Below are 15,298 nucleotides of genomic sequence, written 5' to 3'. Positions count from 1 at the left end.
GGCGTACAGTTTCAAAATGCTTACATACTTATCTAATTTTCATACAATATCCCATGTACTAGGCAAGGGAAGTCTTCCTGTTCCAATTTTATGAGAAAGGAAATTGAAGTTTCAAGAAATTAAAAGGCTTGTGGATAAAGCAACGGATGCAGAATTTCAAGCAATGCTCTTTTTTTCTCCATCACATGCATACACATACTGAAATACCTGGGCCATGTGTTGGACTAGGTTTTGTCCTGGGGATACAAAGAGGACAGATCCTAAATATATAGATTTAGTCCCAACTTCTCTGTGATTCGGTCTCGTAATAAAGCCTATAGAGAACATTTAAGTCTCTTCCTCTCTACTTTCCTCTATGCATTCCTTCCCTATCTTCCTCTTCAGCACCACAATTCAGCCACTTGGCCAAACCCACATTCTAGGGTTAGCCTTGGTTTCTCTTTTACCACATTTACCTCCCAGATCTTGTCAACTCAGCCTCCCAAATAATTTCTGAATGTATCCAGTTCTTTCCATTGCCACTGTGATCTTCATAGTCTCATCACCATTTTCTCCCATTAGGACCTCTGTACTACCTTCCAAGAGATGTGCTGGTACTGTCCTAGCCTTCCAAAATGCAGACTTAGTGAATGCGGAAAAAACGTAAATAATTGTGCTTCTGTTTAGTAGCCTCTAAATAACTCAATTCCTCTTACAAGAAAATCTCACTTCTTTCCCATGCCCTACAAGGCACTGCATAAGCTGATTTATTCCTTCTTTACCCGCATCCTCTAGTATCCCCTCCTCTCCCTGAGAGTCCAGCTATACTTTCATGCAGCCAAACTGGTGCTCTTTCTGGTCCATGAGAACTGCAAGCTGATTTCCATTTTAGGCCCTTTGAATGAGCTGTTTTCTCCTCCTGGGAGGCTTTTCTCCTTGATTTTCACATGGGCCAGGCTTCTCTAATCAGCTGATTCCCAGATTTAATATTATTTCCTCAGAAAGGCCTTCTTTGACCACCCTATCTAAAGTAGACTCCAGTACTTTATCACACCACTATTTTAATATTCTGCAGTATACCTATCATTATCTGTGATTCTGTCTTGTTTACTGGCTTGCCTACCTATTGTCTGTATTCCCTAATGGAAGATAAGCTTCAGGAGAGTGAGAACATCACCCATGTTCTTTAGTCTTTGTACACTCAATGCCCAGTACAACAGTAAGTGCCTAATAAATATTTTTTGATGGAAGGAAGGAAAGAAGTCAGGACTGTTGCTCTCCTACTTTGAATAAACGTCACCAGCTCATTGCTGAAAGCATTTGGTTGTAGAATCTGACCAGGTCAGAGCCCATATGCATAAATCTCTGGGCCTGGTAAAGGAGCAGGCTGAGAGGTGAAAGCACTAATTCTCCAAGTAAGCGAAGCTATGAACCCAGTGAGTGTTCTATTGGCAAACCTTGTCTTTCACTGGCTCTTGGTAATAAATATTAAATGAGAACCTACTTCAGGTTCAGTGGTTTCAAGTTTGCTGTCTTACATTCAGGTAATAACTCTGTGACTTGAAATGTAACCACTTTATGGTAGAGCTGAGAAAGTGATACTCAGGGACCTGAGTTAACCTGCTCACAGTTAGATGTCTAGTGAGAGCCAGAGCTGGGATTCAAACTCAGGGCCATTCTAATTGAGTCATCATCTTGCTCTACTGCCCTGAAAGCCAAAGACACACTTGACAGCAGGTCTTTTCAAGTTGAAGAAAGAAATCTACAGGTGACCAGGAAAGCCAGGACACAACAGAATGGTTGGTATTGAGACCTGTGGTGTGAGGGGAGGAATGATCTTGGACAACCCTTCATTTGAGTGTTGTTTCTATTTTAAAAGAGCAATTTCCCTACAGGGTTTGGAAGGGCCTTCCTTAGAGAGGACCCAATTACAGGGGCGCCACATTCAAAATGCAAGAATGCCTGATTTGTGCTTTTTTAAACAGTAAAAAGTGCTCTGAAACATATTAAATTTTTATGAGGTGTGTTGCTGACTAAAAATTTTTTTTTTAGCAAATAATCATACAAAAAGAGTAGACCACATACTTAAAATTAAAACCTCCAAATAAGAAAAATATTTATTAAATAAACTTACACCAAGCCACAGTGACCTTTTGAATAGACTTTCTTCCTGAAATATTGAGCCAATTCAATTTTTGAAATAATTTTAGTCAACAAGTTGATGGATCAATATTAGAGAATGGCAGTGTGGGAGGTGTCACCTATTGTCAAGTGGGAGAATCCTGGCCTCAGAGCGAGAAGATCTGGTGAATCTAATCCTGTCACTAACTGTGTGACCTTGGGAAGCTGGAGAACCCCTCTAGCCTACAGTTTCTCCATCTTTAAAATGGAGATACTGTTATATCATTTTGCTACTTCTTAAGGTGATTATGAAAATCAAATGACTAATGGGTGCAAAAGCACATTAAGAGGCATCAAATATTTATGATATTAACAGAGCTAGCTAATTATTCTAGCAATATTAATAAGTAGATTTATTTGCAGTGCTCAAGAGATGGAGGTTTTTATTCTTAGAAATCATTTTCATTTCCAAGAATTTTCAAGGCTTTCACTCCAGGACATATCATATTTGTTATTTGGTCTCTGATGCAAATCTTATCTATTTCTTTGTGCCTGGCTATTTGCCATACTTCTAAAAATTCTTGCCTCCAGCTTTTTCCCCCTCTAAGCCATCCTGTTATCTTCATGTTATTCACCAGGTCAAACATATTCCATGATTCCCTATTGACCACCGAAAAGCCTACCTACTATATGAACTTCCAATTTGATGACCTCAGTTCTCCATCATTCAGTCCAACTTGGCTCCAGCTAGATGGACTTATTCTTTAACTTCTGTGTATACATTGCATTTTCCCATTGCTCTACCCTTGAATATATGTGTTCCCTTAAATTCTTATGTTAATCCTAACTCCTCAGCTTATGGTATTAGGAGGTGGGACCTTTGGAAGGTGATTAGGTCATGATGATAGAGCCATCATAAATGGGATTAGCACTCTTTTAAAATGTACCCCCGAGAGCTGCTTCACCCCTTCCACCATGTGAGGACACAGCTAAAAGGTGTCATCTGTGAAGCAGAAAGGAGGCCCTCACCAGACACTGAGTCTTACTGTGCCTTGATCTGACTTCCCAGCCTCCTGAACTGTAAGTAATACATTTCTGCTGTTTTATAAGCCACCCTATCGAGGACATTTTGTTATCATAGCCCAAATAAGCTGAGACACACACCTTCTCATCTTTATATCTGCTGCTCTTCTTCCTGGAAATACTCTCCTTTCTCCTAAATGTCTACCTCACGCTTAGCCTGAGGCTGCATCTTTCCTGCTATTCTTCCATTTTTTCAATTCTTTTATGACTTTGGTCACCTTTTATTTGATGCATTTTCTCACTTGGGGCTCATTTATCTATTGAGAAGTTGGGCAATTAGGCTTTTCGTCAAAGTTTTCCCAAATTAATTTTAATGCCAGTGCTTTTCAAGCCTTTGACATAGCTCACAGTAAGCAATATATTTTACATTAAGGCTCAGTACATACACACACACACACACACACCACCACCACCACCACCACCACCACTGCCACCACCACCACCACTACCACATTTAAAGTTAAAAAAAATCAAGAAGCATAATGATCATTATGTGTAACAGACTCTGGTGTTTTATTCTGTTCCTGTCCCTCATTTAAAAAATCTAGTTGCAGCCTACTACATTGAGTTTACAACTCACCAATGGATTGCAACCTGCAGTTTAAAAAACACTAATTTACAGTATTAACTTTATGAATATAATTATTTCAAGGCCTGATTTTTGACATTCAAAGCTAAGCTTTTGGAGTTAAAATAGAACTTTTCTCTCAAGACTTGGTCTTGCATTTGCAAGTCCTGGCTTTCTAGGCTGTTTTCTACAATACGAGTTAATAATAACTTATTTAGAAATTCCATTCATGATGTTGATTATCTCCTGGGGCAATGGATGCCACTGATCCAGGAAAGCAAAGCCTCAGTTATTTTGTCAGGATTTCTTTTGGTCACATATTCATTGTTGGTGCTGGAATTCCAGAAGCTCCAACAAATAGCATTTTTCCTCCCTGACTGTTACACCAACTGAGATGCAGAGGCAGGAATCAGGTGGAAAGGGGTCCTAATATCATTATTCTTGGCCACACTGTTGGAGTACATGGCTTGGGTGCTAGAATCCAATGAGCTTGCTTAAATGTCCACTGTGATTGAAACCTCCCCGCCAGGCATGGGGAACACTAGGGAGCCTCAGCCTCACTCATCCCCCAAACCAGGTTTCTTGCGCCAGTAGAATATGACATTTTTTATTGTCTGGATTAACCAACACTACAGTTCTTCCATCTTTGGATTTTCTTTGCATTTAAGATCATAAAAATATTCCTTATTTTAGTAAGTAATCCAAGCTACTCTGGAGGCTGAGCAGGAGAATCACTAGAACCCAGGAGGTGGAGGTTGTGGTGAGCAGAGATAATGCCATTGCACTCTAGCTTGGGCGAAAGAGCAAGACTCTGTCTCAAAAAAAACAAAAACAAAAACAAAAACAAAAAAAACAAAGAAACAGAAAAAGCCAAGGGTTTTCCAATAGCTTATAAGTCCCCATCTGAGTTGGTCCCCAGTATCTCTCTGAATGTCTCATTTGGGTTTCATATTCTCTCTTTGATCACTACAGCTGCATTAGGCTTCTGGAGTACACGAGGCACACTTTCACCTCAAGGTCATTCTTTCTCCTGCCTTGGATAGTTTCCTCACATGCATGTGGTGATCAGTATTCTACTAAAATTCTCAAGATGTATCCTTCAAACATCTTCAGAATTTTCTCTCTGGACAGTTCTGTTCTCTCTTTTACCTTTCCTAAAAACTTTAGTGGCCTTGGTCTCTCCAAACTCTCAGCATCACATTCTCAAATCAGTGAGTATACTGGGCTCTGCCTGTGTTCTTTCTCTCTGTACCCCAGCCTAGAGACTCTCTCCAAGCAGTAACCTTATTTAATTTGTTTTCTGTGACTCAGAGATAACTGCCATTTATCACCAGCGACTTGAAAACCATTGTTTCATGTACTTCCCCCCTACCCAGATTTTTGGTTATTTTAAATGGAAGGGTAAATCTGGTTCCTGTCACACCATCTTGCCTAAAAGCAACACCTCTCAATTCCTTATCCTGCTTTAGCTTTTCTTCATCATACCTATTAACATCCAACACAGTCTCTATGTTACCTGTTTATCTACCTGCCATCTGTCTTTCCCCTCACTATAACATAATTCAGCAAGGGATCTGTATTTGTTCACTGATTTATCTTTGGACCTAGAGCAAGGGCTGGCACATTGTAAGTACTCAGTAGTTAAATGTCAAATGAATGAATGAATGCTGAACATACTGGTACCAAGCAGAATTTACCCAGGATCATCAGGCCATGGTTCTACTTCTACAAGAAATCTTCTATGTCAGAAGGATCTGCATCTGAGGGCTGGATACTCAGTCAGTGGCAAGAGTCTATCACCTCCTCCATCAACACTCCTCTTTGTGGAACACGTTCTCATTCCTCTTGCCATCTCTCATAAAGGGCTTTGCTTACCCAACACTCCTTAGCTGGATCACAACTCTGAGAAACATAGCTGGAAGGTTTTAAGTTTCGTTTCAAAATATAATCATTTTACAACCAAGCATATATGTGTATGTGTTTCTTCTATACACTCAGACCTAAGCAGCTGCTATTTAGTCCTCATCTCTTTCTTTGTACAAAACATGCATGTAAAAGGCCTTTTTAGCTCATGATGGTGGAAGTTCAGGTGGGAATGAATCCAAGGGAAACTTTGGACTCACTCAGCAGGGGTGGGCTAGCTAAATAACAGCACCTTTCCCCACAGACTTCCCCTTGTCATAGCTCTGTGCAAGGATTTCCCATCTGTCAGCTGGCCCATCCAGCAGTTACTCACTTGAGGAATCTAAGTTAAGTGTGGCGTATGTGGGCTTGTGTGCATGTATGTGTGCATGTGTTTATTTGAATGTGTGGGGGTTTCTGGGACAACTTTTCTCTACTTTCATTTTTATCTGCCTTCCATTTAGTCTCTTTGTCCCACTTTGATTTAAATTTTGGCCTCAGGCTTTTGTCATGGGAGTCTTGGCTTTAATGGTTCCTTTTCATCCTTTAAGTCTCAGCTCAAATGTTTCTTCTTTAGAGAGAAATTTTCTTTTCACACTGATTAATAAAAAAGTTTCTCCTGTTTCTATCATTCCATTTCCTCTCTGCATTGCAGTTACAGCATTCTGTAATTAGTCAGTTTGTTTGTCTATTTACTTGTCTCCATCTCTGTATATAAAATCCACAGGAAGAAGAATCTTGTTGCTCTCATTCACTTTCTTTTGTCTTGTGCCTTGCATAGGGCCTGACACATAGTAAGTGCTTAGAAAATATGTACCAAATTAATTGATTCACTAAAGGAACAAGGAACAAGAATACTAATGAGACAGTGCAGCATTGATATGGAATTGCACATATGTGTATGGCTGGGCTAAGATTTGCGAGGGCTGAGAGATTTGGGTTCAACTCAAGTGGATCTTGTATACTCTGGCATGGCCGTGATGGGACTCTACTCTGAAGATAATGTGAATCTATGGAAGGGCTTAGGTAAGAAAAGAGGAAGTCAGTTTTATGTTTCAAGACGATCAATGTGTGTGGGGTAGTGAATGGATTAGAACAGGAGACATGCTGCAAAAGGACTTGTTTGGACACTGTTGAAGTTATCTGGGTAACAGATGATAAAACCCCTATGTACGACCAACAGCACTAGAAACAAAAAAAATTTGAAAAACCCGAGATAGAAAAAGCAAGTCTTGATTGAAAGTAGGCAAGGAAGAAATTGGAATAAAAAAGAGTATAAAAAGCAGCCAGAAGCTTAAGTGAGTCAAACTGAGCAAAGAAACACTGACATAAAATGAGTCTGGTTTGGGTATCAGTGAAAATGTTAGAATAAGGGCCTCTGAAGGTCCTTTTCTTCATAAAAGCAATAAGAACAAGGGCAAACATTTTTAGAGTTAACTTTCTCAAAGCTGTTGAAATTAATAAAAGGTTTGGGGAAAGTTCAGGGAACATTTATTTAAGAAAAACAGCTGAATTTTGGTATAAAAACCTGATATGAACAGTGCAGTGTTAATTTTTCCTATTCTCATCCCTTCATTTCTAGCTCCATGGTAACCTTGAAAACCCACAGACTATGACCGCAGTAAAAACCAGAGGCTTGGCTGCCACTAGAGGGGGCAAAAGCGGGTTGGAACTCTTTCCAAATCCTATTTCTGGAGAATTGTTATTTTTTTGACCTGCCTGGTGGTTCCCTGGAAGACTCCATTCTCAAAGCAGTCTGATTTAACTGATTCAGTCATCACCTAGTATGAATAGCTTTTTTACTTAGGGTCATTTATTGAAAACAATTAGGAGCATTTGTTTAATATCATGATTGCCTGTGGTAGTGAATCATAGTTGGTGCAAATAATAGCTTAACAGGAAAAGCTTGGAATGATGTCTATATAGAGCTCTGAAGAATTTTGACACATTCCTGAGAATCTAGAAGGCCATGTGCATGCTGTGGTATGTGTGAATACTCAGGGAAGACCTGAGAAGGCTCTAAGCTCTCACCAGTGACTGACTTTGAGGTTCCAGTTAGGGGAAACTGAAAATTAAAGCAGAGTAGTTAACTCTTTAGGTAGATATTGAAGGCATGTTCAGTATGCACACAGAACTCTTTGTCAAAGACTTGGGGGCTTATTGGTTCCAGACATTTAAGAACTTCTCTGTTCAATTATTAGCTGACCACTATGTTAACAAAGCAGAGACTTCAGTGTTGATACATGTCAAAGAATGCAGATTTTACAGCAGTAGTTCAGACAAAGTGCTAAACAAACAATAGCAATAACAATAAACAGTAACAACAACAAACCCTGGTTGGGGACAGTGGGTAGAATCCGGAATTGCTATATTACTTAAAATGATCAGTTTTGATCATTTAAAAAATTATGACATATGCACAGAAACCAAAAATTGTTACTCTTACACAGGAGAAAGCAGTCACTAGAAACTGTCTTTGAGGAAGCTCAAATGTTGGACTTGCTAGATGAAGACTTTAAATCAGCTATTTATAATACATTCAAAAAACTAAAGGAAAACATGTCTGAAGAACTAAAGGAGAGATGAAGAATAACTTTTCAACAAATTTAAAATATCAGTAAAGATAAAAATGATAAAAAGCAGCCAAATCAAAATCATGAAGTTGAAAAGTGAAATAACTGAAATAAAAAAATCACCATAGGGGCACCTGAACAGGTGGGAGAAAAAATATACAAACTTGAATGCACGTAATCGAAATTATCTAGTCTCAGAAGCAAAAAGGGAACAGAACAACGAAAAATGAAAGGAGCCTGATAGAACTATGGGATACTGTCAAGCATACTAATATACGCATAAGAGCTTCCAAAGAGAAAGGTGGGATAGGGAGAGGAGAGATAGGAAGAAGAAGAAGGAAGAGGAGGAGGAGGAGGAGAAGGAGGAGAAGGAGGAGAAGGAGGAGGAGGAGGAGGAGAGTGAAGAGAAGTAGAAGGAAAAAGAAGGAGAAGGAGGAAGAAGAAAAAGAAGGAGAAAAAGAAGAAGAAAGGAGGAGGAGGAGGAAGAGAATAAGAAATTAAAAAAGAAAGAAAGAGAAAGAAAAGGATGAGAAGTGGCTGCAGAAAAAAAGGGAGTAGAGGAGAGGAAAGGGGAGGAGAGGAGTGAAAAAGGGAAAAGAGAATGGGCAGATTGACTATTTGAAGAAAGAATGGTTGAAAAGTTTCCAAATATGTGTCATGGACCGTCCGGACGGGTAGGCACGTCTGCCCGGGGGTCTCTCGACCTGCAAGAGGGTCCCAATACCTGGAAGAGGGAGTGCGCCTGAGAAAATAATAAAGACAGAGAGAAAGCGAGGCGTCTGGAGGGCTGATAGGCTGTGCCTAAACAGCAAATTTTATTTTTCAAATGCCAGGAATAAATACACTTTCTTGGCTCTGGTTTACGTCATAGCAAGAGGAATGTAAATGTATGCCTCACATGGCCTATACAATAGAGAAATCAGATACACAATGGTTGCAAGAGGAAATGCAAATGTATACCTTACATGGCCTATACAATTGAAAAGTCAGATACACAATCAGTGGTTGTAAAAAGTAACAGAATTTCCTGTAATCACAAAGCTTGTTTGCATCCAGACATTATTCCTCCTGGCTGCAGGTATCTCCCGTTTGATCTTGTTTTAGAACTGAGATGTGAAAAGGTTTTCTGGTTTTGCTCATCAGAATATCTCTTAACCGGATTCTCCTTTGTCTACTCCTAACTCAACTTAACTCAATTTCCCCATTCAGGAATCTCTGAGTCGGGAATCAAAGCCATCCCTTATGGTGGCATTTGCTTTGCAAATATCGACAGTTAAACCATTAGGCAGTCAGGTAAGTAAAGAAAAGGTTAAAACTTATTCTTAAAAGAGAGTCATAAAAAAGGTTAAAAGCAGGATTGCTGGTAGGGGGTCACTCGGTCTAGCAGCAACGCATAGTTTTAGGCCCAAACGATATTGTGGTTGATATTAGAAACTGATCATTCATCTTTCAGTTCCTATATTCCGGATAGCTCGACTGCCTCCAGTAGGAAACTGTGTTTGGGATCAAACTCACCGAATAGTGAGACTCACGCCTTTTAGGGGTCTCACACGGGAGTGTTCCCCACAAATATGATAAAAATATATTAATGTAGACACCCAGGAAGTTCCATGAACTCCAAGTAGTGTAAACTTGAAGAGATTCACACGTAAACACATCACAATCAAAGACAAAGAGATACTCTTAAAAATAGCAAGAGAAAAGTGAATGTTTATGTACAAGGAACCCTCAGTAAGATTAACAGCTGACATCTCTTCAGAAACTGTGATTCCAGAAGTCAACTGACTGTTTATGCAAAGAGAGATAATACTGTCAACCAAGAATTCTGTGTCCAGCACAACTATCCTCCAAAATTGAAAGTGAAATCAAGACATTACAAGATAAATAGAAACTGAGAAAATATGTCACTAGCAGACCTGTTGTACAATGAATACTAAAGGAATGCTGTAGGCTAAAATAAGTGACTCTAGAGAGTAACTCACATCTGCATAAAGAAATACCATCAGTAAAGATAACTAAATAGGTAAATATAATAGTATAAATATATTTTTTGTTTGTAACTTTTTTCTTCTGTATAATTTATAAGGCAACTGTATAAAGCAAAAATTATAAATCTGTGTTGATGGTCATACAACACATAAAGACAATTCGTATGACAATAACTGCACAAAGGAGGGATGATGGAGCAATGTTTTATATACCATTGAAATTAGGTTGATTATTAATCTGAGCTAGACTGTTATAAGTTAAAATACAATATTTTAATGACTAGAATAACACTAATGCATGACTTTAAAAAAGTGAAAGAAACAAGGGGATTAAAATAGCAGACTAAAAAAAAATCCCTACTCAACACAAAAGAATGCAATGACTTAAGGATTGAGAAACAAAAAATACGTAAGACATGGAAAACAAATAGCAAGATGGCATACATAAATTACACCTTATCAGTAAATACATTAAATGTAAATGTATTAAATACTTCAGTTAAAAGGCAAGGCTCCACATAGTGGATAAAAAATTATATAAATATATGGTGTCTACAAAAGACACCCTTAAATTCAAAGAAACATATAGATTGAAAGTAAAATAATTTAAAAATTTATACTATTCAAATGGTAATAAAAAGAGAGCTGGGCAACTATATTAATATCAGACAAAATAGGCTTTAAGTAAAAACCTGTTACAAATGACAAGGTATTGTATAGTAATAAAAGTGTTAATTTACCATAAGATATAATGATTATAAACATATAACTAAAATAAACCTAAATACAGTGTCCCATAACACATGAAACAAAAACTGGCAGAACTGAAGGAAGATATAGGCAATTCAATAATAATAATTGGAGATTTCAGTGCCTCAATTTGAATAGGACAATTGGGAAGAAGATCAATAAGGACTAGAATACTTCATCAATGCTAAAATTCAACTAGATTTAGTAGAAATACACAGAACACTGCACAAAAATTGTCAGAATAAAATAAGTCTGAAGTACGGATCATATACAAAAAGTATAAGGTGTTGAGAGTGAGAATAATTAGAGAATAGAAAATAGGAAGCCAAGATGGGTTTAAGCTAAAGGAACTTGTAAAAGGCAAAGTGGTTCACATGTTTGTGTCTTCTGATTTTGAAGATGTTCAGCTGTTTTCTGACATGATTTTCTTTCATCAGGATACACACCCCCACCCCCACTTAATCACCCAAATCATAATCTCTCCTTCCCCTTTACAGATAAATCCTGGTGTCTAACACATTCTACTTTCATCTCTACCTTCAAGAGGTAAGCTTACAAAAGTGTTGAGACTTTGAAAGGCTGAAGATAAATAGCTCAGAGATATCAAATTTGAAAGTAGTCAAGAGATTACTAGCCATATCTAAGAGGATGGCACCTAAACTGGCAGTCTAGAAACAGTATGTTCTAAGTACCCTGGCTTGCATCTAAAGTATAGGTTTGCTTTTCATTGCAATATAGAGGTTCAGCACTATTCTTGGTTATGGGTGCCTGAACATTTTGGTACAATGGTTAAATGCTAAGTTTTTGCTGTGGAACCATATGTACTTGTGGATTTAATTCTGCTACTTAACTTATGTGTAGTATTGCATAACTTAATCTATTTAAGCCTTAGAATCTTTATTTATAATAAAATAATATCTATCTCATTGTGGTATTGTGAGAATTAAATGAAATAATAATGTAAACTATTTAGCTGAGTGCCTTTTGAGTAAGGAGTTAATATCCTTACCCAGATTAAATGTTCTTCAAAGAAACTAAACCTCATTAGACTAGGATTTAGATCTCTGTATAGGAGAAATCAGTCTTTTAATTTGGTAATTTTTTTCTAGAATCTTATTGCGACAGATCAAGCTATATTAAAAACAAAAGCCTATTGTACCAATAGCTCCCCAAGGACTCATTCCTCTTTGCTAATGTAGTCCAGGGGAACAGAGGCATGAAATAGTTAAATAGGAAAAAGCCTGACTTGCTCCACACAAGGCAAATGCTTATTATGATTACACAGGAAATATCAAGTCACTCTGCTTCCAGCCAGTGGAGCAAATTCATTTGTATGTTAGACCACCCCCAGCTGACCATTTTACAAAAAGTTGTCAAATATAAAACTGACCTTTTATTATTATAGCAAAAAAGCTTAAAGAAAAGTACAAACTGAAGCTGAAAATATGACCTTGACTCAGAAAAGGAAGTGGCAGATCACAAGGGAAGAGTACAATGAGGGTCAGTGTAGCCTGGAGGAAGACAAAAAGTCCAGAGTGCACCAGAGCTGGGAATCTTTCCTTACTCTGTCCAGCTAGAAACTTTCATACGTTTCTTAGCAAGGAAGAACTAAAATTGATTGTTTTTTAATGGATACAAGCTTAGATTGTCACTGGAGACAACTGTAGCTAGTTTTCAATGTAAAGCATGGATGTCAATCTTTTAGAATTTACTGTTATTATAAAATCCTGAGTTGAAGACCCCTCTAGGCATTGCTTTATAGAGACACTTGAGCTGCTTGAACAGAATTGTCTATTCCAGTCGAGATTCTGGTGCCAGAGTGAGCAAAGCCATGTGGGTAGCAGTTTTTAGAGTACTTCTTTAGCCAGTTTATTACTGCTTAATGACAACAGAGGACTTATTCTCTTGTATACCCTCTGCTTCCTCCACTGTAATGAGAAACACAGACAAATAATTTTTTAAGGTACCCCAGGTTCTAGAAGTCTCTGATTCTGCTGTAACATTAACATAAACTTTTAATCCCCTCTTAGTGAATCTAAGCAGCAAAAAAATACAACGTGAAGTGGGTTCCTCCATCCTGGGGAAAGGAAACTCAAACAATTTCCTAGTGACCTCATACAGCTTGGGCACAGAAAGGAGTAAGGAATAAAAGGTGATAGCAATAAGATTTACATTGATATATTAGGTGAGGATTACTGGCCGTGGTCTGCTTTTTCAGTGGAGTTAGAAGCTGCTACAGGATTTTTTTTTTTTTTTTTTTTTTTTTTTTTTTTTTTTTTTACCAGTTACAACCTATGTATGTGAGAAGGAGCCTCCTATTGGGAACTTTTCCAAGGTTTAATAAAGCTGTGCTTTGCTCTCTCTGACCTTGGCCCAGCGACAGGTAAGTCCCACAACTTCTACCACCTTATAAACACTGAGATGGACCATGAGAAAGAAATATAGAGGCTCTATTTAGAGGCTTAGGTCAGCAAGCAGGCAGAAAAATGTCAAAACCACTAATCTAATTTACCGATGCTCTTAATGGGAGAATATAGGAAAAATGTTTGCCTTGCCCTACAAATATGGCTTCAGCACCTTCATTCAGAGAACCCCCAAGTTAAGGAATTGCACAAAGAACAAGTAGTGTTACTGACCCCAGCAGAGAGTGGAAATGAAAGGAAGAACTCATAGGTGAGCTTGGGTGAGAAGCATCTCTCCTTTCCTTTCTTCCCTCCCCTCTCCTCCCCTCTCTTCCCCTCTCCTCCACTCTCCTCCCCTCCCCTCTCCTCCTCTCCTCTCCCCTCCTCTCTCCTCCCCTCCCTCCCTTCCCTTCCTATTTTCTTTTCTGTCTCCCTTCCTTCCTCTCTCTTTCTTTCTTTATAGATGAAATTAGAATGTTTATTGCATGCCATGATACTATGTTAGGAATCAGGAATAGAAAGATTCAAGATGCAAGTCTTGCCATTGATTTATTAAAAGAATATTAGTAAGAACCTAAGTAATGAGTGAACAACATCTATTTCCTACTCTTTGAGAACTCTCAGTTTGCTTTAGCCAACAATATGCAATATGGTGGCTAAGTGGGTACAGTATCATAGGAATAGAGGAAGTAAGTCACTTTTCAAGGGCAGTGAGAAATAGTTAACTAACATGGTGACAGTCAAACTGGGTGAAGGTTGATTTGGAGATTTTTATGTGATGGTGTGGAAGAAAGACTTTCTGACCATGTGGCATGGTATGAAAATACAAAAAGGTATGGTGGTTTTGGAGAATGATGTGGTCTTTAGTCTCACTGGTCTACAGGGTTAGGAGGAGAATATATGAATTATTAGAAGATAAAGCTGGTTAGATCTGTTTGGTGAAAGATCATGGAAAGTCTTCCCAATAAAGTTCTTCAGAATTAATTCTGGCTGTAGAACATGAGGAGCACTTAAGCAGGGATGGAGTAGGGTGAAGTCTTGAGTTGCTTTGCATTTTGTAAAGATCATTCTGATCCCTGGTGGTGGATGGAAGCCAAGAGATCAGATAGAAAGTGGTTGCAGTAGTGTGTGAGAAAAGGGGTGTGGGAGTGAAGCATGACAATGAAGAAGGGACAGCACTCTATGTCCACAAGAGGAAATAGATGTGTATGTATGATGAGCTGTAGTAGAGTTTGGAGTTACCACAGAGAATTAAAATGAATGGAAGGGGCACAGTAACCCTAATGTTGAGGTTCTTCCTAAGTCACTCCTCATGGGAAGAAGACTTCTGGATGAAAGAAGTGAAGTGACAACTGCCAATAAGTCTTAGATAAATCTTAACATAGTAGATACCCTGGAGCTTCTGGAAAATCTTAAGATCAATTGACTAGCAAATGGATTAATAAAAAAGATCTCTTTTCTGGCATGAAGGGAGCTTTCGTGGCTTTCAGAAGCCCTTTTTATAAAAACACTCAGAACAAAATAAAATTGACATTCCTTTGTCCTGGAAGCTAATGGTGGTTTTGAAGAGGAGAGAGAGAAAGTCTGTACATCTGAGCTGACCTCTCAGCCAGCTGTACTTGTGAGCCTCAGGCCTCAGTTTTTCCATGGATGTGAATGGTCAGCAACATTAGGTTCTTCTAGTTCTAGCTATGCTACTTAAGTAATTTGTGACTGTGGGTGTGTTTCCACGCTTCTCAGGATGGATCTATTAATAGGAGGTTGTAATAAGTGCTCTTTTAGATTTTCTCTGAAACTCTTACTCTTTGTCACTCTGGATCTAGCCTGGCATGCATTGAGAATCCCAATAAAGGTTTAAAACACAAGAATAAATAAATGGAGCAAGGTGCCTTAAAGCGATCACTTGAAAGATGTTAAGTGCTCATATCACAA

At 38.4% G+C, this 15,298-nt stretch overlaps 1 protein-coding gene across 1 annotated transcript in view; it reads left to right on the top strand.

Annotated features, from left to right (window-relative positions):
- The window catches only part of RAB28 (RAB28, member RAS oncogene family), a 248,291-nt gene that overhangs the window by 222,378 nt on the left and 10,615 nt on the right, over positions 1 to 15,298 (top strand). The window contains exons 12-13 of the transcript XR_012516808.1: positions 11,462 to 11,510; positions 13,250 to 13,347. The gene's annotated coding sequence lies outside the window, so the exon portion shown is untranslated. The remainder of the gene's footprint in view (positions 1 to 11,461; positions 11,511 to 13,249; positions 13,348 to 15,298) is intronic.

Source organism: Saimiri boliviensis, chromosome 3 (assembly GCF_048565385.1).
Source record: "Saimiri boliviensis isolate mSaiBol1 chromosome 3, mSaiBol1.pri, whole genome shotgun sequence".
Classification (NCBI taxonomy): Eukaryota; Metazoa; Chordata; class Mammalia; order Primates; family Cebidae; genus Saimiri; species Saimiri boliviensis.
The sequence above is the reverse complement of the archived record's forward strand: the minus strand, read 5'-3'. Positions and strand labels throughout refer to the sequence as shown.